This window comes from Thunnus thynnus, chromosome 21 (genome assembly GCF_963924715.1).
Source record: "Thunnus thynnus chromosome 21, fThuThy2.1, whole genome shotgun sequence".
Classification (NCBI taxonomy): domain Eukaryota; kingdom Metazoa; phylum Chordata; class Actinopteri; order Scombriformes; family Scombridae; genus Thunnus; species Thunnus thynnus.
Window position 1 is genome coordinate 5,920,233 of NC_089537.1, and position 27,540 is coordinate 5,947,772.

Sequence of the window (27,540 nt, forward strand, 5' to 3'; positions counted from 1 at the left end):
GGTAGTGGATGCAGAACAGGGTGACAATACCTGAAAACCATTGTGGTGCTCACAACTCAAATGAAAAGGCAGCCAAGAGACAATTTGTGAGAGACCACAAACATTTACCTGCAGAGCCAGCCATTATGCTCACCGTGATTCACCTGGCAGAAAGGATCTTCCAGCTGACTTAAATGTGAAAAAGATGCATGAACTCTTCCGCCATCAAAAAGATGAGCAGATCACATACGCTTTGTATTATAGCGTATCCAAGCATGACTTTAACCTAGCATTCAGACACCCATCAAAAGATGTGTGCAGCACCTGTGCTAAACTAAGACTGAAGCTGAAGGACCCGGAACTCTAATAATGTAATATTGCCCATTAATGAGCTGTTTTTGTTTCCAGCACACATTGCAACTCCATTAACTGCATAATTATGAAAAATGCTAAAAAGTGGGCAAGGGGCTGAGAGGGGGGCGGGAGGGGCTAAGGAGAGGAGAGGAGAGAAGGGGGGTAAGGCGTAGAGCGTGGCTGTGTGAGGCAGGAGGGCAGGACGTTTAAACGAGCCAGAAGTCAGAGCTGGCAGCCACAAAAACAACAGAAATCCTCCTCGTATATCGCCCTGCAGCTCTTTAACTCTCCGGCTTTCTGTTTCTGCAGTTATCAGCTGGTAAAATCTTGTTTTAAAATGTTAAACCGCAGTGTAACAGGAGCTATTACTGAACCTGTCCGACCACAGCTCTGCTTGGCAGTGGACAGGTTCAGCTGACAGACAGGACAGACAATTTCGGCGGAGCTCCTGTTACACCGCGATGACCACTTGTGAAAATTAGACTATTTATGCCAATTAGATGTCACCGTAACCTGCGCCAGAGATCTGTCAATGTTTCTCTCTTCTACAGCTGCCATTAGAGATTATCCTTTTTAGAGAGGAATTAAGTAAACTATAAGGCAGCTACATAACTATTAAATACTTTGAATTACAGCACATATTTACTATGATGCTGGTACATCTCTGCTCAGAGCCATCATGTTATTTTCCCTTCAAACTGCAAGGTATTAAAGGGATGCCAAAACAAGACAACATGCATGGAAGTGTACAATGTGCAACTGGGGGATGAACAAACAAACCATATATTTAACAGACACTGTTGGGTTTCTCTGCATGATCATAAGACATTTAATGTCTTTAAGGGTACATGTGATTATGACCCAGCGTTACACCAATATATAAAGGCAGGGGGGACCATCTACTCCGTCAAAGGTAGGAGACACTGAGATAAATCCCTGAAATAAAGATAGTATTGTATGTTAAGCTAACACTGATTAATAATTAAATATTTAGAATATTATATATATATATATATATATATATATATATATATATATATATATATAGAAAATTGATGATATTTAATATTTAAATAGTGACGAAGACTTTAAAAATATACATTTCCAGGAGAGTTTTCATTAACTACATGAGAAACAGGATTGAAAATGGTCAAATGTATTATGTCCTGCCATCAATTGAAGGCTTACATACCTTGAGAAACATACACCTGTCAAGCCTTCCTGTAAATCCCAGACATACAGTAGTGGTGACTCTCTGACCATCAGGCGGCCTTGCTGTGCCGAGCATTTAAGAAATAGTAACAGCAACCTCTAAAGCACAATACTTTCCTTCCAATCCTCGTTCTGGGAAGGTGCAAGAAAAGCAAAACTCATTTAAGCTCTATCGTCTACCTTTCTGGACGTACTAGAGAGCCTTATTGCAAACAATGGAAAATGAAATGAAACTTTGCAAGCATGCATCATTTCACTGTATTGTCAACAAGCAGTGATGTAGCTAATGAGATTTTGGTAATGGGTTGAATTCTCCCACAGGTGCTGTAATGGCTGTGTCTCTTAACGGTTTTGGTGGAGCCAGGAAATTGCCTTGCCGTGAGCTCTGTACCCTGATGAGCTTTGATTTCTTCAAAGGAAATACAGCACCTTTATGATTTCCACTCCTCTGAATGATTGTTGTATGTTGTGAGTGTGCAGCCCTTGTCACTCGATTAGTCTGCTGCACAGACAGATACAGCTCTTTTTGTGTCTGAATGTCAATAATAGAAAAGCATTTTTTGGATTTCTTAAAGCTCAAAGTGGTGTTTCATGTCCTTTTATACTTGAAGGGATGTCAGATGTAACTCCCACATCATAAAGATGGCACACAGATCATTGTGTGTGTATGAAATATAACGTGTGTGTCTGTCTGTCTGCCTGTTCTGCAACTGTCATTGCTCATTTACTCAAACCTCTTTGAAATACTTTTGGAATATATTTCAAAAATGCATTAATACCCCACATGAAGCTGCTCTTTAGACGCTAATTAAGGCTATTAGGCTATTTGCTGTCCTTTAATCTCTATATATTTCCCTTGATTTGATGTCTGATTAGTCACAAAACATAGACAAAATTTTCATTCAAATATGAAGGTTCTTCTGTATCGACTGTGTAGCAGTTTTTAGATGTATTTACACTTTCATGATGAATTCCCTTGATTCTTCAGGAGCTGAATTACATAGCTGTCAAATGTGTCATCGTTATTGATGTAGAATTAGGCCAGGAAAAGGAGGATAAAATAAAAATCTTTCTGTCTCACCCTTTCCTTCTTTAATTGAATAAACTTGCTCCTATATCCTACTATATAATATAAATCACATAATAATTCTGAAATGACAATTGAACTCCCTCGTTTCCCAAACCATTCTTTCTCTCTGGAATGTGTGAAATATCTAACTGAACAGTGAAACTCTCTATAGAGCTGTTTTGCAAAGCGAACAAAATTAAAATTCGCCTCACTGTGGACAATAATTATTCACTGAGGGGTTTTCTCTGAAATGCCAGCCACCGCAAGCCGCATGATTCAATTCAAATGAAATACCCAAATGAAACCATATATTTACATGAAAGTGCCCAAGAACATTTAGAAGTTACTGTATGTTCAAGAGGACATCTTACTGTAGTTGGCAAACAGGATCAACATCCAGTGTAATCTAAAACCTTTTTTTAATATATTTTAGCACATTAGAAAAACTTATAGGGGGTGGACACAAGAAACCCAAATTATAATATAATATGATACAACATAATAGCCCTGTAAAACATAGTGTGCTACCTTTGTGAAGTTACAATACTGAGACTAAGCCAGAAAGGTCTTTTTCTTAAGATACCCTATTGTTCCTTTGACAGTAGCTACTGTTCCCTGGGTCCACATAAATATATAATGCAATACACGTAGTGACCAAATCAGCAAAGGCTTTTTTAATGCCCAAGGCAGGTGGCCATAGTTCAGTGCAGTCAAAGTATGAACCTAGTGACCACTGAGGAGGCCCATTAGACTGTCACTACAGTGTAAAATGCAAATATCTAGTTGGTGTGAAAATGTTTCCTGACGAGGTTGCCTGCTGTCATGTTTGATGTAACAGAGAGGTTTTTTTTCTTAACACACCAAAATTGTGCCTATTCCCCAGTACTCATACCATTAATATGTAAAATTGTGGTGTGAAAAGGTCTACAAAAGTCCAAACGTGGCATTTGTTGCCGTTTCCTCTCTGGAAAAATGGAAAAACTTGAAAAAAGTAGAAAATGGTGCACATAAAATGGTACAATCAGCAATGTTAATTATAAAACACTGAGACAAAACAACATGATAACTCAAAGTCTATCAGTATTGAATGTAACTGGTATTTTTTGTAGCCATTGTTTATAGTCTTGTTGTATTGAATTGCACTATACTGTATTGCAAGGTTTTCCTGTTATTTTGTCCACCCTCTATGAGAGGACATTGTTGCCAAAGTTGAGTCTTGCATACCTCTCACAGAATACCTTGGGGAACATTGTTGTAAATGTTTCTAAAATCCACAAAACATATCTGGACCGGATTAGCAAATTCCTTTGATTTACCATCTGTTGTTTTTTCATAGTGATGAAAATGACATAATTTTATGATTAAAAAACAGAAATAAAGGACATCATTGCTGACCCAGAGTGTGGATTTCAAAACAACCTCTTCATCTACATGTCAAGAAGCTTAATTATAATTCAGACATAATAGCCCACACTGTAGCATATGGGTCCAGCAGAATGGTGTGCAGAAGGTGCCAATGCAAAAGTAAGTGGCACAACAGCTATATAGCGCATGGCACATGTGTTGGCGTGTCTGTGTCTGACAGGAGCTCTGTCCTTGAATTGCCAAGTAAAACCTGTTTTTAAGGCTATCTTTAATTGATCGTTGGATTACTGTTAGCCTGCTGTTTTAGGTTTTCTGTTTTAACAATTGTGTTGTTTTATGAGTGATACATGGATGGAAAACAGGCTATTATGGCTGTGTGTGTGGACTGCAAACTTGCTTACTCACAGTTAAGGGATGATGTCCAATGCCTGGAGTAAGAGCCCTGAAAAAAGGATTGGCTGATTGACAGCTTCGTTCCCGCAGCTGCTGCCAAGGCAAAGTATATTTCGTATATGCAGTCTTCCACTCTTACTGTCACAGCTGCTCGATCACCCACCTCCCTGATTTCCCTGATGGTCTTGCACTCTGTGGCCAGCCTCCCTTGGCTAGCCTTAATGCACACTGGCACTGTACCAGTCCGCCCGGTGGGTCTGGCAGCTGTGGAGAGTGGCCAGTCCTCCAAGCATGAGCTGGAGACAGCGGCAGCAGGTACCACCACTGCTGCATTGGACCTGGACACAACACCGCAGATGGTCACCCCAGGACCGCCAGGGGCTCGCACCAGCACCAGACCCAGACCCAAGGCCCTGGTTTATAGCTCCACACCAAATCGAGCCAATCCATGGACCATGCCTTCCTGGATGGAGGTGGTACGCCACAGCCGCAAGAGAGATTTGTTTGAGGTTTCTCCACACAACCTCCCTTCACTCTCTCTAACTGCTATGCAATCCTGCTGGATGAGGCTCTGGTCCATCCCAGTGATACCACGGCAGTTCTGAATCCACATGAACCCAGACCCCTCTCTGGCTATGACACCTCCTGTCACGACTGCATCTTCTCCACCTGTGGCCAGCATTGAATGGGCAAACTCAACGCAGACAGAAGTAACTGAATGTCCATTGTCCCCATCTCCCCGACCCCTCTCTCACCCCCACTACATTAGTTATTGGAAATTCCATAACCAGGACCATCTGCTTCTTAAATGCAATTACACACTCTTTCCATGGAGGCACAGTCCCTGACATCCTAGATAAACTCCTGGATCTACTGCCCTTACTCCTGACCTCTATTAAAAGAATAATAGTTCATGTGGGGACAAATGAAACAACCCATTTTAACCTGCTTTTTAACATTTTTAAAGAACTGTGGAAAGTCTGCTATCATATCAGGGCCCATCCCCACTCTCGGTCGCTGAGCTGGCCATTTTAGTTGAATCCTCAGCCTTCATACTTGGCTCCAGTCTGCCAGCAGGACTCACAGGATGGGCTTTATTGAAAATTTTAATTTGTTTTGAGGATTGTATCTCTCTTTTCAAAAAAGATCAGATCCATCCCAATAAGCGGGGTAGCCAAATGCTGGCAGTGAACTTGCAGCAGGGGATGCTGTCTCTCCCATATGACTGACCATTTATGTCTCACTTCAATATACATATGAGGATTTTGCCACTCTCCCTTCATCTTTTGATTCCCTAGAAAATGAGTTTGATACAAATTACAGAAATCTGACTTTGTCGCACCACCAAAAAACCAAAAACCATCAAAAACCTGTTTTAAAATGTAAGCCACCATGGAAAAATGAGACTGTTAACAAACTTAAAGGAAATTGTCAAAAAGCTAAATGTAGATGGAGGAAAAGTAAACTCCAGATCCACTATAATATTCTACATGATTACCTCTCAGAACATAATAAGGTGCTGAGAAATGCCAGGCAGGCTCACTTCTCTGAACTCATAAATAAGAACCAAAACAATCCTAGGGTCCTTTTTTACAACCACTGACAGCCTGATAAATCCCACTACTACATGCCCCAGTGAATTTTTCTCAAATACTAAGTGAATTTTCAGCCTACTTCAGAGATAACGACAATTAGAATAAATATTAATCAACAAGTTTGGATAATGTGTTATAAAACACTAACCACTATCAGTATACTTTGCACTGTTATACTTTGGTGGATACAGAGTTGATTAGACAGGTGGTCTTTGAGTTAAAACCCTCTACGTATTCCATACGCTACCCCATTTTTAAACTGTTTTTAACTGCCTGTCAGAGGATTTTTTAAATATTATAAACCAGTCTTTGTTCACAGGCACCTTCCTTGAGGCATTAAAGACTGCCATGGTTAGACCACCTCTCAAAAAAGTAATATAGATTCCTCAGTTCTTAGTAACTACCGACCCATATCAAACCCCCCTGTCTTAGGTAAGATTTTAGAAAAATGTGTCCTTGAACAGGTAAATACTTTCATTAAAAACAACAATATCTTTGATACTTTTCAGTCAGGTTTCAGAGCCTATCATAGCACAGAGACTGCATTGGTTAAAGTGGTGACTGATATAAAAATTAACACTGTTTCAAATAAGGGTTCAGTCCTGGTTCTCCTAGATCTTAGTGTGTCCTTTGATACAGTTGACAGTGAAATCCTACTTCACAGACTTAAGAATTCAGTTGGTCTCTCAGGAATGGCTCTAAGTTGGTTTAGATCATATTTGACTGGGAGTTTTTGTTTCCCTGGGTGACTACTCCTCGGAGAAAACGGACATAATCTGTGGGGTTTCACAAAGTTCTATTTTAAGTCCGGTGCTTGCTTAGCTTCTATATGCTACCACTTGGCAATGTCATCAGAAAGCATAAAATTGAGTGTAATAGCTATGCAGATGACACCCAACTATACATTTCTATATCCCCAGATGATTTTAACCTCATTGATAGGTTAGCGCAATGTTTATATGACATAAATGCATGGATTTCCTACACTCTCCCACAGTTGTGTGTGCATCTTCGGTCATTAGCCCTTCATACCAAGGACCAGGTCAGAAACCTTGGGGTTATCTTTGATTCGGTTGAAGCCCACGTTAGAAATGCCACCAAAGTGTCTTTTAATCGTCTTAGAAACATTGCTAATGTTAGACCATTTCTCTCTCAGGCTGACACAGAAAAACTAATGCATGCTTGTATAGCCTCTAGGCTTGACTATTGCAATGCTCTCTTGCTTATTCTATCTAAAAAAGGTGTTGGCCACCTACAACTTGTTCAGAATGCAGCAGCCCGAGTACTGACGAAAACCAGACAGAAAGCACACATAACACCCATTTTAGGCAAGTTAGGCAAGGCAAGGCAAGACAAATTTATTTAATTAGCACATTTCATACCCAGAGGCAAACCAAAGTGCTTTACAGAGTACACACGCAAAAAAATGATAAAAAACAATAAAAGCAAGCAAGCAAAGTACACAGAATTAATAATAAATAAATAAAAAACAAACAAAAAAGCAAATAAATTTGATTTTCAAGAAAATTAATTAAAAGCTATGGTAAATAGGTAGGTCTTTAGTTTAGATTTGATAGTAGTCAGCATTGTCTCAAGTCTTAGCTCTTCTGGCAATTTGTTCCATATTTGAGCAGCACAAAAGCTAAAGGCCGACCTGAGAAGTCTGCTGGGTTTGTACTGGGTCAGGAGATCTGTTACAGTATGTATCTTGGATCTAAACCGTTGAGTGATTTATGGACAAGCAATAGTATTTTGAAATCAATTCTCTGAGAAACTGGTAACCAGTGTAGTGATCTTTGAACTGGAGTATTATACTAAGCTTTTTGTGGTCCTTGTTACAACCCTGGCTGTGGCATTCTGGATCAGCTGAGTCTGATTGATTTGATTTTTACTCCTCAAGGACAGACTATTAAGGTGAGCACAGACTTTAAGTCTCTCTTCAATGGCCCAGAAAACAATGACGTCAGTTTTGTCCTTCTTTAACTGGAGAAAATTTTGGAACATCCAGCAACTAATTTGTTTAATACACTGTCCCAGGGAGTCTATTGAACTGTACTTATTGGGTGACACTATATATATTTGCATGTCATCCACCTATGTGTGATAAGAAACCTTAACGTTTCGAATAATTTCAGCTAACTGGAGCATGTAAAGATTAAATGACAGAGGTCTGAGAAACAACACTGCAGAACTCCACATGTTGTTGGGAGACGCTCTAATGTACAGCTACCAATTGGTACAAAATAGTCTCTGTCTTGAAGGTAGGACTTGAACCAATTCAAGACCATGTAAGAGAGACCAAGCCAGTGTTGAAGTCTATTAATATATTAATATATTGTGATCAACTGTATCAAATGCAGCAGTAAGGTCCAATAACAGAAGTACAGAGACATTACCAGAATCAATGCTGAGGTTAATGTCATTCAGAACCTTGATAAGAGCAGTGTCAGTACTGTGGCGGGGCCGAAATCCAGACTTGAAAATGTCAAGGTAGTTATTTACTGCCAAAAAGTGTCTTAATTACTGCGGTTTTCAGGGCTTTAGGGAAGACCCCTCAAAGCAGTGAACTGTTGACTATCTGTAATACATCTGTTGCCAGGCAACTAAAAACCTTTTTTAAAAAAATCTGTAGGCAGAGAATCAAGGTAGCATGTGGAGGGTTTGAGATGTTAAAACAATTTCTTTAAGAGTTGTGAGGTTTATGAAATCAAAACAAGTCATCTTTATCAGATAAATTCTAGTTGATTGCTGAGGCATGTCATTTAAATAAAGTGAGGAAAGAGGTCTCAAAATATGAAGAAATAGTTTATATGCAAATTGAGATTAGTATACTTGGCAATAAATGAGCAATATTGGTTGAGCTGTGTTAAGTTGCAGTGGATATCCTCATGTAGGAACTGATGTCTGGGATGGAGTGCACACAGCTGTTGAGATCTCTGTAGATTGCTGAGACCTTACCTGCATTGTCCTAGGGTCTGCGGCTCCATGAAACAGTCTGTGAGTCTCTGAATTATGCGTGTACACACATTTACACTATTATACCACATGTGAATACGCAATCTATTGAACCCATATGTGGGTCATCATAATCACAATTTTTAATTGGAGCTGCAGCATGTTGCAGCAGGGATCCATGTGGTACAGCAGCAGATTCAAATTAACTCCATAAATCGTACTTCTCTGGAAATTATACACATACACACATACAAACACACACACACATACATATATACAGTATATAATATAGATATATAATCTGCTGCTCGTGCTCACGCAGCAACGCAAGACTATTGCAGATGACTTTTTCTTCACTTACACTTCTCATAAGAACATAAAAGATCTCTAAAATTGTGTTTTGCACTGTGTTTCTGCAAAACATCTCACTCCCAGTCAGTCAGTGTCCCAGTCAGTGTTTCTACTCAGATAGCATCGTTTTTTTTGTGGTAAATGCTGATCGTTTTTTGACATTAGTGGGAAAGAAGTTAGACACTTGGGCGTGCACAAAAACGTCACATCTGTTGGATTTGGAAAATCCGGCCCAGGTTCTTCACATAGGAATCAGTCCACAGGGAAGGTTTTTCGTTTTTTAAGTTCCATTACAACTTGTTCACTCACTGGCAATAAAAAAGCAATTAATTAATGTAAATTGCATCTTAATTCTTACATATAGAACCTTTAAGTACTCATCTGTACAGACTAAATGTCTCTGGAACTCCAGTGTACAAAAACATATTCCATCATTTGCTTTCTCGTTGACACCTTGGTCCTGAACTGATGATTTTTTTACAGGATAGGAGACAGATTTTCTTATATTTTAAGATATGTGTTCCTCCTCAGATTTCTTTCTTCTCAGACATTCTTCAAAATGTCTTCAAAAAATGTCTTCATGCCACTAAACTCTTCTCCAACATGCATGTTTTATTATATAGCAGTTTTCAGCTATCATTCTGTTTTGTCTTGTAGATAAGTATTTGTTTGTCTGGAGGCTGATGGATCTGAATGGTGAACTAAACTTACAATATACGTTCTGTTAAACTGTGACTATGGTCATGATATCAGTACTTAATAAAAGTGCAACTGGCTAACACGTCGCTCCAAAACCGAAGTCTTTCCCATTGATCTAAATGCAGACGTCACTTTCATCACAACTCCTATTGAAACAAGAGCAAGTTGAGCAGTCTTTGTGAATGTGACTCCTGCCATCCATACCCCCAGAATGAACCTTCTTGCAAAGCCACTTAGATTTTTTTCTCTTCCCAGCTATTTCCAAAATCAGGATCATGTGGGCGTGCTCAGCATTTTATACATGTCACAGAGCATGATCGACATATGTAAGCATGTATTTGTCCATGTTTCTCCACCCATTTGCACATCATTTTTTTTCCTTTAATTTGTCATCTGTCTTTACATTTCTAATAGCCTTGTAAAAAAAAAAAATGTAGGTTTGGCCATATGTGAGTCTAAATTATCAAGACTTAAACTGATAATAAAATGTGGCTGGATAAGGATTTGGTTAAATATTAACATGCATAAACAAGTCAGGTCATTAAGTCATCTAAGCATGATGTTAGCTAGGAACATATTATGAGAATCATAAATATTTCTCATAACATTAATACTTTAAGTAAGCGAATACAGACACAAAAACACACACTATCATTCTGTAGGCTATTTAGAAATGCTGAATTTAACGGGCATCATTTGAGTATGTGGTTGTGTCTTAGTAAATCAATTTTAGTCTTAAATGATTAAAGAGAGGAAAAAGGGCAAAACATCCAGCCATCTTACAGGAAATATTGGACAAAGAAGAAGTTTTGATTTGGACTTGGATGCACTAAACTAGCACCGCGCTCACTTTGAAATCAAAAGGTTATTTCAGGACAAAATTGAAAGATATTCAAAATGCATCATGTAGACTGAAAAGTGCTTAAGCATTATCTATGTCTTGTTTTCAAATGTCATGACAAAATATCTTTCAACAAATTAGATTTTTGTTAGACCAGAGCATGACATGACTTCATCTGTCCCTCACTCATACTCGGTAATTCTTTATTTTAAGGAGCAAACCCTGGAGATCTTTAATAATGAAGGACCTCTCACAATTTCAAAGAAGCTTTTCACGGTTAATTTCACTGAGATACGTCTGTCAGAAAGGCGGCACCATGTCAAAGACTTACATTTTTTATGATCTTTCATTAATTTGATTGAATAATTCAGCAATCACTTTGATGAAAGCGACATCACCCCCACTGCTCTCATGGTTGTCAGTTTTTACACTTTGTCTAAACAAGATTACCCAAGTGCATTATGCAACCCATATGTGCTGCATGTGACCAAAAAAAAGGTTTTTCATCGTCTTGTTTGTCCTATTTTTTTCTTGTATTTTTCATTAATTGTTCAAAGGCAAATATTTGATAGTGTCCATCAATTTTAGACTGAACTTCAGATGATCATGCAGAGGATTGCACTAAAGAGTGTGGGATAATACTTTTATATGATTCCCACGTATGTAATATTAGGTGTTATTTTTAACTTATACGTAAATTTCTCAGAGTAGCAGCTCATTCTACAGTATCTGTAAAACTGAACGTGCAGTATAATACAAGTATATTTACATACTGAATTCTTGTCCTGGTTATTATAATCTCACTGAATCTCTTTGTTTGCTCATATAGAGTTGTTTTGCATTAATCTTTCAACGTCTTCTCTTGCAACTACTGCAGATCGTTTCTCGTGATTGACATCTTATTTCATAGTTTATGTCTCATTACTATTCCTCCATTTTCCCTCAGGAGTAATAAGTTGTATAATTGAAACCATCTGTGTGACCTTTGCTCATCATAATCTTGTCTCTAAAGCAACACACATTTTTCTGTACTTTTTAAAAAGCCTTATTCTCTCCACAATTTGCATTCAGCTTCTTTTGGCATTAAGTGCAACTAACTGATCCACCAGTATTGCCAAGGAAGGAAAGAATTATTGTATATTATAATATCTTTCTTTCTGCCATGTATTACACTACAGACTCTCAGGAAAGCTTGGTGAACCAAACTGTTGCCTCCATGTTTGCAGCATTACATGTGAGTGCAAAGGTAACATGATCTGCTTTGTGTCTGCTGTAACAAGCAAAGAACAAGCAAAGACTTGTTTCCAAGTTTCACACCTGCTAGTTTTTTTTTTTTTTTTTTGGCAGGCTGTGTACAGTAAATTGCATTGTAATAATTGAGAACTTGCCCTGTCTGGTCCAATAAACAAACCAATGGAGCCTCCTCTGTGGGTGTGTGTAAGAAACTTTTCCCCAAACTCACAACCAATCCAATTGCAACCTTGTGCTCCATCCAGTCCACCTATTCAGTGATCTCTAACTTGATTTTCTCCAGACCTCTTGGAATGAGCCAGTGTTGTGGCTACGTCAGTTTACTGCTGGTGTGATAGATGGCCGAGCCGCTGATTGAACTGATTCAAAAGTGCATTTTTGAAGGGGACAAATGCCTGTGGTTCGACCACAGGAGTAAGTTAAACTATTTTTCAAAACCTTCACTTGTATTTCTTATTTTATTTTTTTTACAAAGTTTTATGGAATATCAAAGTAAGATACGCTTTGATATTCTTTGATAGGCATATTTATTGCTTTATTTGTTCACAAACGGACTTATATCCCTTCAACAATTGCACAGCCACTCCCACCTAGACTATATAGGTTGATCAATAATGTCTGAGTGCTTTTTGTTAAATAAACATAATCAGGTGGTAATTAAAATCTGCAACAACATACAATTTAGGAAATGCGTGATAAATTGATTATACATTCCAAAAAGCAATTTAGCTTGCAAAGCTTTACATTTTTTTTATATAAACCAGTATATGTCACATGTTCCTCTAGCTTAACAGCCTCTCTTTCGCTCTGCCTTAATGAAAAAGTTAGGGTTGGCTGAGAAATGAAATGCACTTTTAATTATTTAGCAAACTGCTGAATGGAGCTAAAGCACTGTTCTTATCATCAAACAGAGTGATGCACGGCACATGGAGAGCGTGGATCCACTGCAGTCAGTCACAAGCTGGCACTCTCTCCGCTCTCCAAGCTGTCTGCTTAACGAACTGTCTGGTCCCTGGAAAGTTGCTGTAGAAATGCTTCTATTTTAATAGATCTTTAACTCACAGCCGCAGCCCTGCCCGTAACCCTATACAGCCTTTCAACATTACACCTTTGCAGAGTATGTTTCGGATAGCAATGTCAGATGTTATGTGGAAGAAACCCAATTAGGCCTTAGTTCAAGAACCTTGAAATGTGAAGTGTTAACAAGCATCCAATTTATATTTTTAATGATCAACTTAAGGCCACAGGGGTAGTTAGTGTGTTGGACCAGCAGATGATTAGAGATCAAAGTTTTTGTTCTCAGTCATACCGAAATACATAAAACATGGGTAAATGTTAATATGCAGACTGTCTTGATATAATCTTACAATTTTTGATGCAAAAAATATAATTTTCAAGGACAAAATAGATTATTTTTCATTGATTTCCAAAATGACTCATATGAGAGTTTTATCAATTGGCTCCCATTTCTTCAGGTAATGGTGACATTGTTTGTCAGTACCTTTCAAAACACATATCAGTGTAACAACAATGATTCATACAACCATTTTTAGTTTCTTAGATACAGTAATTACTGGTAAGGCCATAATATGTTGCTGTCGACTTTGTGGTTGTGAAAACAATCTCTATTTTGTAATTGAAATCTGATGAGTTATTAGTTAAATTTCCAGCAAGTCTTTTAAATGAAACAACAAATATCTTACTTTGCTCCAGTCATAATTATTATGGCTGCTAGAAGCCTTCTGTCACTTAAATGTAATTATACTGTATGTCGTTTTGGGGAACTTGCTTAAACAACTGATCCTGTTGTTGTTCTCAAGAGAACAGTCTCATAGTTATTAGTCTCACAATGTTGCAAACGTATAGGACACATGCTACATTTATGATATATACGGTGGTAGCTAATGTTAATGATAAAGTTGTGATGACAATAACATTTATTATTCCCTCTTCTCAAGCTGTAAAATGTATTATAATGTTTTGAAAGACAGTTTTTTGTAATCTAAATTTAAGAAAAAAACCTCTTCACAGCAATCACTCATGTCTATTATATACTTAATTGACCTCTCGGCTACATCTTTCCATTTCTCATCTGATTTTCATATTTTTTAGAGATTTACTTATAACCAATACTCAAATGAATCTCCAAGATAGTGCTAGAGGGGTTGCTAGGCGATTTGCACATGCAGATTCAAAGCCACTATAGGCAGAATATGAACAGGCTTGTTAGTATGCAGAGTGTAAGGAGGCATTAGTCAGGGATCTTTATGAGAAATCAGCATTACAAACATGTATTGCTGCATACATTCATTTAGCATGAAATACAAGTTTGTTCTTTGTTTCTCAATGCTGGATATTTTGATCAAAATGAAACATAATTACAATACTTTTATATTTCAAAGACAAATAGTGTGGACCTTTAAAATTGGCAAACTGTCAAAAACTGATAGTGAATCACTCAAATGAACTAGGTGCCTCTTTTTATGACTCCAAGCCAATTTCAAGGAGTATGAAAAATGTGTGTCAGTGATAGCTGATGCCCAGCAACTGCAGAAATTCACAAGAAACATTCATAAAACTGTTAAAATCAAGGCTCAGTCATTGCTCATTAAAATTACATACAGAGGAATGAATAGAAAAGAAAAAGACAATGGCCTCAGGCCAAACTTTTACCTTGGTGTGACATCATCTGTGAGCATCCCCGTTTGCCTGGAGATGTTTATATCCCTGGGAGCTTCAAGGAAACACTGCTGATTCTTATTTATACATGTGGGAGTGTTTTCCCAAACATATTGTGTTCTTTTTTTTTATTTCATTACTTTTGTTTCTGATTTCTAACCCAGAATGCAAAATATGATTACTCTCAGAGTACAGTTTCAGACGCAGCAAAGTGAGTCTTTTGAAATAAATTTATGTAATTTAGCAATTTATTATTACCTTCCAAATGTCACTGTGATGAATCACAATATATTGTTTATTTTTATTTCCAAATTTGTTTGCCAAAGAATCAGTTAACCTAAGTGGCTGGTGATGCTGTTATTAATAATAATGTGTTAGCCTTTTTATTGAATAGGGGTGACAGAGCTGGCAGGGTGGCTCCTTAAGATTTTTATGATGCAGCCAAACTTGCTCTTGCTTGAAATGTTACCAAAACCAGCAAAATGTACAGTACATCAAAACATTTTCCCACAAAGACCCTAGAGGCGAGCTGTTGAATGCAGAAAAGTCAAAGAATTGTATATGCTCAGTATGTGCACAAATACAAGCACTCAATGGCACAAAGAACACAAAAAAGGCTTGGACTGAAGGCTGCTCTGCATTGCAGTTTCAACCTTGAAGCCCTTCCTTAGGCAGTATCATGAGGTTTATGCTGACATATATCTAGATATCATTGAAAAGCAGGATGTGACACTATTATTACATCATAACAAGAAAAAACATATAAACTAATATTTGGTTGCTGTCACTCTTAGTAACATGACCCTCTCACACCTAATCATCTCATTCATTAGTGTAACAACAGACAAATTGAAGCATGTAGTAATCTGGAGATAGCCTATTAAGATTAAATCAAAATTAAAACTTGTTAACATAAAAAAAAAAACAAAAAAAAAAAAACATTTAAAATGGTAAAAAAAAAATTTTTAGCAAAACCAATCAGTTTCAATGGAGTGCATAGTAAACTGTTGGTATTATGTTCAACTTTGGTGGACTCTTTGGTTGACTCTAGCAAGACCTTTTTTTTACAGTGCTGACCTTTGATTAACTTTTATACCACTTTTATGTAACCCCCTCCTCTGTCAGAGTATATATGATGGTACAAATACATCTTTTGGATAAACTGTGAATTTCTTGCCCTGTTCGTGACCAAGCCAACGAGATTGCTAAGTGACAATTAGCCAGCTCATTAGTTTAGAGAGCTTTCCCCCCACTACAATAAATCTTGAATGAAATGATGTACAATCCCAATAACAAAATGCCAGAGTACATGTTCCCAGCTGGCTAGCATGTTAGCAGTTAAAATATCAGATACTTAAATACATGACCCTGTGGAATACTTTTACTGGTGTGGCGGGAGGAGGTGTCGTTGACCTTTTTTTATAGGTATCCTTGACCTATAGCAGATATTGTCCGCCACAGATACTTACTCAATGACCAGGTCAGCAGCTTTGACTTTAATAACGCTTACGGGAATGAACCTACACCTCTCCAAAAATCAACTCTCATCTCAGTGCTATCAGTGAAATTTGCGCACATCCACCAGCATGGCTTTCCTGTGTGTCTATGTAGGACAGATGTTGTGTTACTGGTTTTTGTCTGCACTGTATTGGTTCTGTCCTTGAACACCGAGACAAGGAGGGGGAGGTCACGTATAAATCCCAGGTGAGGCCATCAGTGGCAGGATGCATTTGTGCAATAGAGTGATGAAGCAAGAGGAAAGGAGAAGTCTAAAGGAATCGAAGAAGTACCAGAAAGGATGGCGGGTAGAGGGAGGGAGGAGGTTGTTGAGGTGACCTCTCCTGTCCCTGTAAAGCTGCAGTTTACTTTTGTAATCCCCTACAGAACAGCTAAGGCGGATATTCACACTGTGCTTCCTTCGAGGAAATAAAGGTGACAGTGGAAATGATACATTTTGTGCTCTGGGTTAAATGTCAGATTGCTGCTCTGATAGATATACTGTACATGAGTCTGGTGAGAAGTCTATGAAGGTTTTAAACATCAAATTTGCTTTTTCAGTTGAATCTTTGAGTTATGTCAGAGCAATTTCAAGCTGTTATTACCCCAGCCATGACGATGAAGGTTATTCTATTTTCATGCCTAAATCTAACCAAACCAAAGTGTATTTTTGAAACGGCGATATTGTCCTGCTTATAGTAGCATGACAAAACGATTACACATGTTGTCCTGGAGGGCATGGACCAACTACATATTTAGTCATTTACTTTGGAGGATTGGTTGAATTAGAAACACCACATTAATACAATCAAATTCCTCAACCTGAACTGTAAATAGAGAAGTGCAGCGTGCTTGCTTTGCATGTATAGTGAGGAATACTTGGTAATTGTGTTTCGATCTCTTCTATGTGTCTGTTATTATTCTTGTTTAGTAGCACCTTAATGCTGAATTGTAAAGCAGGCTAATGAAAATCTCCTCAAGCTTGCCTGTAGCTAAAGATGCCCGGCCAAGTCTTTCCTTAACTGTACAGTGTGCATGTGGGCCAGTATTTATTCAGCCACTTTATTAATGTAAGAGATTATTAACCACATAATTGCTTAGAAACAGTACAGCTTTGGATTTGTGTTTCAAATCTCCCTGTAGTTGCTCCTAAATTGTGCAGTATCCCGTCCTAAATGCCCTTATGAAATTGGAATTTGCCAGAGTTCAATCCCTACACGCTTTAATCACCGTCATCCTTAAAATGAACCATAACAAGGCTTTGTTCGCAATCTCCTCTGCGCTTGTAGGTTTCATCTATTCACTGCCACATTCTTGTTGACCTGGCAAGGGATGCGGCAAACAATTTTGCAGACAACTGCAGGGTAGGCAGTGGAGTTCAGCAACATCAAGGTGTTGCAATGAGATATCAGAAAACTCAGCGAGGTTGATATGCTGTAGTGGGGAGAAATAAGAGAAATCTCAGGGAGCAGATCAGATCGGTCTCAAGCTGCATAACCCCAAGAATCAGCTTAAAGAAAGAAAGAAAGAATGTCAGAGCTGGCAACTTGACATCAAAGTAGAATCTCCCCCTCAGATGTTTTTCACCGTTACCTGAAAGGCCACAAGATGTTCCTCCTGTAGGAATGAAAAGAAAGTTGGCTGAATCTTGCTCAACTGCTGCAAAAAAGAAACAGAATGCACACAGTGAAATTAAACCTGATCACTCTCCATGAGATTAAATATTGATTTGTCTTCCAAATGACTATAAAGAGATCTCTCTCTAGATGATTAGGTATTTATACTTCATACCGTTATTTCCTTTTCCCTTGTGCTCACCATGGATTCAAGACTCTGAAATGATTGAAGAGCTTATGGCATGGAAATCCACATTAATAATAATCAATACAAGGATTCATTTTTTTAAAAATCTATTCTTAGATTTGTTCATGCACCATAACCTTTTAACCACTGTGTGTTGTTTCTCTGAATTTAGCTGTTCCTTTCCCTCCTCTTTTGGTTTTGCAGTTACTTTCCATCTGACAGAGTCTGATGGAGGAGTTTAGCACAGCGCTGTGACCCTGGAGCTCTCTGCTGTCTAAATCTCATTTCTCCAGCCTGGTACAGAGGGGCTTACTCTGTAGAAAGTAGTAATAACCACAGAATATGGTGAGTCACGTGGCATGAGCACTCCATGGACAGTCCTTGTATAAAGATGCACAGGCACGTGCACTCGTGCTGAAGATCCAAAACTCCTAAACTAGATGGCAATACAGCAGAAGCACAAGAGTACACTGATGAATCACGGATGGGAGACAAAAACGAATAGTATGTGAATTCCTGCAGGATAAAACACCTCACTAGCTATCACTTCACTCAGGTGATTGATTGACTGATTGACTAATGTTTGTTTTCATGCATTATTTGAACTATATGCAAAGAAGCACCCTAATGCTGAATATACCTACCCTTCAGCTGTTTGCATATTATGAGTCATGAAACATTTTGGCAGGTAATTCTAAGAGACCTAAGGTCTATACATTTTTCATATGATTCATTTTTCCCACAGCAGTGTGGTGTCTAAACAAAACAAATTACTCTCCTTCAAAAGGAACTTTTTTATGCACCTCGGTTTGTGAAGTCAAAGCAGGCTCCAGTCTGGTCTCCTGTTACCACTGAATAAAAGGTGAAAAATAACAAATGCAGTCACATCTTTGTACATGTATGGGGAAGGTTTAATTGGCCAGTGGCATTAAGGGTTGGACTAGTTTCATAGTATTGACCAGAAATACATCCTCCAGTGCATTTAGGATGGTGATCAATCAATTTCAGTGTATGAACAGGGCTTTCCCTGGATTCTTGTTCTTACATGTGAGTATTCACCCAGAGGCAATATATATTTTAATAGCACTGTCCTCAAATGTGGACAGATTTGCACATTCATTATTTTTCCCCCCAGAAATCAAATATGTACCTTTGTCTCTGCAGTCTAAGGTAATTTCTTTTTAAAATTGTAATTAACATCATTTGTTTACCATTTATTTATTTTATCTTACATTATTTTAATGATGTTTATTGATATGATTGACATAAATGAATTAATGGTAAATATATATACAGTACCAATCAAAAGTTTGGACACACTTTGAATGGGTCCAACGTGGGTTGAATCCATTCAGTAGATCTGCTTCATACATACATTTATGTATGAAAGAGATACAGTAACAGCTCTTCGTGGTGGTAGTCAAACAGTAATTGTCAAGATTTGATGGTATCACATATTTAATTCAAAAATATAAGGTGTTATGCATAGCATGACTTCAGAGGGTTAACCCAGAAAACCTGTTGTCAAGGTATATTCCATCTGTTACTTAATTTCACTAAAGGGAAAGTAGCAACAGATGTATCGTCCTTCACAGGAAGCTGATCTCATTTCACTGTGAGTGTTAAACTGACACCATGTGCTTGTCTCACTGCACAGTCTAAAGTGTGGGGTTTGTTTTTCCGATTCAGAGAAAGAAAAGTGTAAATCAGAAGTATGACATCCTGTCTGCTCAATCCAGTATAGAGGGTGAATTACTGAAAGACTTGTTTCATTGAGGTGAGTTTAGCTGCATGAATGGAGAGAAACAAGGTTTGTAAATAAACACTCAGTGCTGAGTAACTGCTTCTCAATTAACCTGAAAAAATTAATGGAAGGAACATTCTTGATTATTTTATTTATTGCAGCTGGTTAGAAAAAGCATAATAGAAAAACAAAGACAAATGACACCTGTCAACACCTCTGGAGGCTGAGCCTTTGTTTCTCTTTGCGGTCTTAAATTATACTAGAAAATATTCCCCCCCGACCCCCCCTCTGTCACTGGCACAGTTTCAGCACACACCTTGATGAATATCCTCCAGCTATTTCTGTAATTTTGCTTGCTTATTTATTTACGTAAAAGCAGATGCAGTGATAGGATGTGTGGGTTTGAATGGCAGATTATAAAGTAGATCATCTCTATAAAAAGTGAGCAGATTATTACTGCTTTTTTTTTTTTTTTTCTTTCTTGGAGAGGAGCCAGCGTCATGTAGCTGACTATCACTGATTGGAAAAGATTTTTTCACTAAAACTGTTATAAGTGTAGGGTGTAGGAGGAGGTAATAAAGGCCATTTATCCAGGTGTCTTTTCACACCTCTGTGCTCATGGAAAAGAGAAAAGAGGAAAAAAACATCCAGAATGCAGTTTTTTATTTGATAAACTCCCCTTTTAAATTTCTCCTCAGAAATGAGTTAAAGGAAAGATACATCAGTGTTTGCAAAGCTTGGAATCGTCTGACATTTGTTGTTTTTTAAATAAATAGATAAAATAAATTGGCTTGACTTGGTTGGATATAGCAGATAATTTGTTACTTATTTTAGAAAAGTTGAATTGTATTAAAAAAAAAAAAAAAACTGAGTGTAATTACATATAGCTGCAAGTTTCTCTGCAACCGCATTCAGTCTCAATAAAAAAATGGAAAGATGCTCCTGTGGTTCCTGGGGGTCAGTTATTAACTGAGAGGGCAAGGTCACTTAGGAGGTAATGGTAAAAGGGAGGTGGGGTAGAATGATCCATGGCAAGCAGAGACCCTGCTATGGACTTACTTTCACATCTGACCTTTGACCCCTTCTGGGAGAAGCTTATGTAGAAGCACACCCCCCTTAGCTTATCATGATGCAGTTGTATACCACATACCATCATGGATACCTGGAATGTCCAAGGTAAAACATATTTAGAATTGCTCATCGGTAAAAAAAAAAAAAAAAAAAAAATCTCAGATATAATATGAACTCAGGAACAGAACTGTATCAGATACCAGTGATGAATAAATATAGGGTAGGTGCTCACTTCGGGGTGCTGCAGAGCATGGATTTGCAGTGTGACTGGGCTGCTTCAGAGGACAATCCCAGTCACACAGAAAGGAGAAGGGATCCCAGGGAATATCATCCAAGCAGAATGTGGATTTGAAGGGAAGGAGCCGTGAGATATATCTGTGACTTCCCAGCTGTATCTGATACCACTGATGAATAAATATGGACTGACCTCTATTTTTCTGAGGGGGGTTTGATGTGTGACCGAATTTTGGCAAATCAGGACAATTAAAATTTATAAGGCAATTTCTGCTGTCCCATCGTGCAAAGGGGGTATATCATTACCGATGACTGATCCATCACCTCAATAGGTGCTGAGATTTTTAGTTTTCTTTCTAGTGTTTTTGGAACACACATTTCCCACCCACAACCACTTCAAGATAATCCCAGTCTTCACCTTCTGGCAACTGCTTCACGATGAAAGGAGATGCTATGAGTGTCTGAGTGCCACAGAACATTTTGTTCTCAAAACAATTTATTCTCAAAATGACGTACAAAGCAGTGTTATTTTTGTAGTTTTTAAAAAAAAAAAAAAAAAAAAAAGTCTCTACTCAAGTCGACTCAACTGAATATCTGCAATTATGTAGTTTATTATCTCATGTTAAAATACATTACTTAAAGACATTTACAGGTATATTAAGCTTAATTATTTATTAAAATAAACAGAAGAGGGAGTAGGGCTGTGTCAAAGATTTGAGGACATGAATCATTTCTATCAATGGTGTTGCAATTCTTGCTTTTTGCTAAGGTCAAGATAAAGGGTACACAGTATGTCTTCAGTTGTGGAATAAAATGTGTTTTCAAGGACTGCACATTATTCTTGCACTGTTGTGTATTAAGTACTATGTAACTCCATAGTAATTTTCTGTAACCTCGCATTCAATAAATATCAGTGAGTCTGGTGTAGGCTTGTATTTCTAGACGTGTAGAGATATGTGTGTGTGTGAGCTATTGTATATAAGCATGCTGAATGATACTCTCCGATACCTGCCGTGGCTGTATACAATGAAGCTTAAAGCAGCAACTGAGGACAACTGAATAGAGTCTGTATTTTATTCAATCATCAGTCATCAGTCTAATGGTCGTGCAGCACTGTACTGTCCGTGTGTGCATTTGTTGTTTTGTTGATAACAATGTAGGCACTTAAAAAATCAGAAATGCTTTTGATGATTGTATGTTCTATATGGATATATTAACTCAATCAATTATGTTTTTTTCATATAGCATATTGGAAAGATTTTATTCAGATCAAATACAATTACAAATACCATTACAATTACAATTTGGTAGAGAGAACAATTTTGCCATGAAGTCTTTGCTGTTCCAGGGCTTTCAGTCTTATCACATGACTTTCATCAACAGATGAGTTTACACAGTTAACATGGAAATGTATAAATGTTCAAATTTCCATTGTCAAACAGTTGCTTTGTCAGCTGCTGTTTTCAATGTCAAGAATGAATTTTGTACAACAAAACAACGAAATGTGAGTTTCAAAGTGTCTTGTTCCTGCTCCAAAATAACCACAACACACGGCCACAGTGATTGTTCTAAACAGTGCTCTGATAGTCTGCTTTAAGAATCAATAATGGGAGCACAGGATGTGTCCCTTATTGTTTCTGGTTTTAATGATCATAATATTTGAATGAACAAATCTCACAGGTCAGCTTTTACAGCGTAGGTGTAACACTTACACTATACATGGTAGCTGCTGCACCAACTCTATAAACTGCTGAATTGTTTTATATTGCTGAGACATTTCACTCTGGACCAAAGTGTTTCACTGACAGTCTGATGGACCAATGGACTGACATTGCCATCCCTGGAGCTGTGCCGCTAGCAACGCTATGAATTCCTGTATTATTTAGTACATTTCCTAAAGTGTTTGCAATAAATCTCGGTCAGACAGATTCTCATGTCGGATTACGATCTGGAGGATGATATGAAACAGCTGTTGGGCAACATTTTTGGCATACATCCAATGTTGCTTCAGGATTGAGTATGTTGCATAATCATCTGTGACCAGCACAAAGCAGTATCCCACGCTACAGTCTGATGCCATTGCATGTTCCATGTCAATTGAAAGGAATTAATCAGTTGACATTTCCATAAGGCACAAACACCTTCATACACCCGCAGTAGTTCCCAGTTAAAACACACACCAAACATAAGTGTTAAACAAATGAAAACATAAAACAACAAGATAAAGAGCAATATTGAAAAAAAAGAAAAATAGGTTACAATAATAAAATAGGCAGGAATAATAAAATAGGATGGTTGAGGTAACTTTAGGCATGTTTTTCAGATTTAGATTCAGATTTAGACTACTTTATTGTCCATTAGATTTACATAAAATGGAAATTCATCTTTGGCACTGGCATATAAGACAATGCTCATCATACAGAACAATACACAATGATTACACATTAAAGGAAGGATAAAATCTTAAAATGATTAAGTGGCAAGTGGCAGTAATAAAAGTGATGAGAGGATTTTTCTTCCACTGGCATGTAAGTAGTCATAACCACCATAATGTAAGTCCGCCATAACCATCAAAGCAAAGCATATTACACAACAGTACTTAACAAAAATAGATGTATATACATTACAAGAAGTGATATCAGGTTTCTACTTGATATAATCCCAATATGCATACAAAAAAAAAAAAAACCTGTATGTGATTAATAGTGCACCAGTCATCCTTCATCACTCGATCATATGTCACCCTGAGACTGCTGCCAGAGCCCCACTGGTAGCCAAGCCTCTCTCTTGGGAAAGGTGCACCTGCATCTTAACCTGTTCCTCTTCATCAATCTTAGATGACAGAGCATCGCACCAAAACACTACCCTGCCTGTCAGGACCACGAACATGTGCATTTTCTCATCATCTTGTTGCACTCAGGATAGTCAGGGCTAGAAAGAGATGCAAAAGTTAGCTATGTTCTTACTTTATGATTTGACATGGGATTGAATTTGATTTGTAGTAATCTAAACTGGGCAGCGACTGAGAGCAATTTCAGCCCCAAAGTTTAGACCATTTGTACACACACTGATTTTTGGTTGTCGCTGTATAAAGAAAAAGTAACCCAGAGGCAACTCAGACAGCCTGCCCTACTTTCATTAATAAGCAGTTGTCCCAAAATGACCCAGTGCCAGACTTTATACTGGCTCTAGAGGCATCACTTGCTGACCTGGACTAGAGAGGTAGCAGGAACTGGACAAAACTAAATTAAAATGTCTGGTGAGGTGTGGGGGAAAATTAAGCAGGATCAAGGGACAGAGCTATGGACTAGTTTTGGGTCATTGATTGCTGGAAGTGCAGATGGATGTCTGCTAGGTCCATGGCAGCAGTTAAGGTGACTAGTCAGTGGACCAGTCAAACATTGCTTTCTGGGGGCTGCAGTGCCACCTGCTTGATGATATCCTCCATGTTGAAAATTCCCAGCTGCATCTACTGCCTGCCGACTAAGAGAAGCTGCTATGCATAATAAATGAGGTGGCCCAGAGCCACATAGGCGATGCCATGCATTCAAACTGAATATCCTCCACAGTCAGACCCAACAGACCCAGAATCTCCTTCTTTAGGGAGATATACTGTATATGTCTGATAAATGGAAGCTTGCTAGCTGTCTGTCACAGCTTGTCTCAAGAGCATTTGAACAGCCTCATGTAAACTACTTGTGGAAAAGTTTCAGTACTCAAACATATAGAGCACAGTTGTAGATTTTCCAAGAAAATCCTAACTGAAAAGCAGAAGCTGTGAAAAATGTATCTTGTGATCTAGGTAGAAAGAATCTTTCTTGCTCTGTTTCCTGTTCATCTTGGGACAATTTATTATACTCCAGGAGGTCAGGAGAGTATCTCTGCAAACATGGAGTTGCTATTAGGGAATTTATTCATTGTTAGATGACACTTAAGTGATCAATTTAATAGATTAGATAACTAGTATAAAAAGGAGCGACTAAACACCTAAAGAGATGTCATTTTGCTGTTTGAGTGATGTGTATTTGTGCATTAACTGCAGTTCCATGAGTCTCTGAATTGAGGCAATCTCAGATTTAATCTCACACAAAACAATTGTGGGTTGAACTTGCTTTTACTATCTGGTGTCTAACACAGGGTTTGCACAGCTTAAGATGAGTTTAATTGAAACTCCACTCGTGCCAAGTATTCTTCAAATAGGTATCATTGACTTAAAATATGGCAGAAAACTGCACTTACAGGAAAATAATAAAACTGAAGCTCCTCTGCAAACACTTTGAATGATTTGCCCCAAATGGCAGATATAAAATTGCAGTACAGGGAAGAGGTTAAAGACTTGATAACTGTGAGCTTAGCATGGGTCTCATGTAAAAAGACGTTTGCCTCATTAGGTTAAATCACAAAGTGGGGCCATCCTCACAAATTCCGAGACACATTTATCCTGTTGCTCTATTCACCCAAGTTATGATTTACCCTTTTGTTAGATCCACGTTCTCTCAAGCGGCCTCAGTTACCCAAGAAGGCATCTGAAATAATAACAAAATATGTCATCGTTCCATACGCTCCAGAACAAGACAATAGCGTTTTATGATCTGATGACCCTATCGACAGGATGACACCATTTGTCAGGGCCTTCAAAAACCGTTACAAATCCCTGTTAAAAAATGTTTTATTATGTGAAAATGCTCTATTTAAGGTTTGGTTAGGTTTAGGGAAAGATCATGGTTTGGGTTTAGAATAAGTACTTTGTTAATGTAAGGCAAACATTGTGATTTAGGTTAAATTTACTACTTAACATTAGGGGACCTTCTTCGTCATGGTTACAATAACAACCACATGGTTAGGGACAGGAGATGGTCGTGATCATGGCTTGAAAAAAAAACACAACAATGTTGACTGGTGGTTGGAGGCGGGAAACGAACAGCGATCTCCTGTGTTAATGTCCTATGTTTTGTCGACCCATCCATCGGCCAGAACTCCTCCCTTTGCAGACTTTGTCCCTCTATAATTACGTTACCTGATCTCCTCTTCTGCTCCGCCATAATTACTACGGCTGCTAGAGGGCTTTGTCACTTGAATGTAAACATATGTTGTTTTGCGGCACTTGCTGAAACAACAGACTTTGTGGGTTATCATTTGGTGACACAGAGGTAATTGCAGACATTTACCAGAATTCCTTGTATGACCCTGCATAGCCCGAATGGTTGTGTCTAGCCTTTGGTTTCACAGGTAAGTGGAAAAACGTGAAAACAATAGCAATAGTAATGCCAGAAAAGTTAAAGCCACGTTAAAGCACATTAAAGCAAGCACTTCTGTTCTGCAGTGACCCCTTTCTCAAATCACAAGTTTAAAGTAATCAAAAACATTTTTGATTGTGCGTCAAAACTAGACAACCCCAGCTGAGGTTTAAGATTAAAATGGACATCCCCAGTTGAGATTTAAGATAAAACTAGACATCCCCATGCAGTTGAGGTTTAAGATCACAGGTTTTTTTTTTTTTCATCTATGGCACCCCAGCTATGCAGGAAATGTCTCAATCTCAGATAAGAAAAATCCTCTACCAAACAACACAATGGAGCCAGCAATCTGTGGTATGACAATTGCTTTTTTTCTAAAGCTTTCAGTCACGACACCAGAACAACTGAAAGTTAGTATTTTAGGTGTCCAGATGTTTCAACAGTCCACCACTAAATGCGGAACTCATCATCAATCCCTCATTCATTTCCACTTGTGAAATACTGTATGATATTTTTTTTTTGCTTGATAAAGTGGGACTAGAATGAATTCAGACATACCGTATACAGATGTTGCATTTGTTCCAGGCAATGGAAGCTCAGCTTGTGGCCTGTTCTGCAGTGATAAAGGAGATAAAGATACAGACCAGCTCTCAAAGACTCACAGTTCTGGCTTGAGTACAAAGATTAACTCACAGCCACACCAGTCTTTACAAACACAGCCCCGAAACCCCAGTTCACAAATCTAAACAGCATCTGACTATCATTTCTCGGTCGGTATGGAGAAATTCTGAGAATGAATTCAGGTGTCCATAAATGCATCAAAGTGATGCAGTTCTTGTTGCAAATGTAGGCTTATATGAAGTCTCATCATGCTTGAACAAATCCACTTTTGGTAAAACCTCTTTGAGTTCCTGATACTATTTTGAGAGGGGTGATTTAAAATGTTAATAGTGTTTGAATTTGGTTTTGATGGTAGAATAAAAATGAGGTGGACCAAAAGAAACCACAGCTCCTTTGTTCTCTAGAGACACCTTGACAGGTTTATGTTTATTTGATGAAGCTGAACTGAAAGAGGGAAGAAAGGGGTTCTGAAGCCGGACATCTAGAATAGTTTTATCATGATTTTCATGAATATGTGACATAACTATGGTGGAGAAAGACACTTACAGTAAAGACATCAGCAATATCCATACATTTTTTTTAAACTAGTG